Genomic DNA, 319 nt, shown 5'->3' on the forward strand with positions numbered 1-319 from the left:
ATTTTGTTATGAAACAAAAGAAAAAGATGTGCCTTTCTTAGAAAAGTACGGTGTAAAAAAAAATCAAACTGCTTGTATTACAGTCACGTCGCTATACATGTGTATCAATGCGTACACATAACTATACAGAAATAAATTTAAAGCGCCTTCAGCCATATCTTTGGCGCCTACGCCGAGAGAAAACAGACACAAAGAGAAAAAGACCCGGTCTCCACTTTATCATGCCTAAAGCTCATGTCGTTGACTTGTTATGACCCATTCTCTCGTATCCCTTCTATATCTCCTTAGTTCCGCCTTGCATTCTCACGGGGCAAAGGTT

This window comes from Penaeus monodon, chromosome 23 (assembly GCF_015228065.2).
Source record: "Penaeus monodon isolate SGIC_2016 chromosome 23, NSTDA_Pmon_1, whole genome shotgun sequence".
In the NCBI taxonomy this organism is placed as follows: Eukaryota; Metazoa; Arthropoda; class Malacostraca; order Decapoda; family Penaeidae; genus Penaeus; species Penaeus monodon.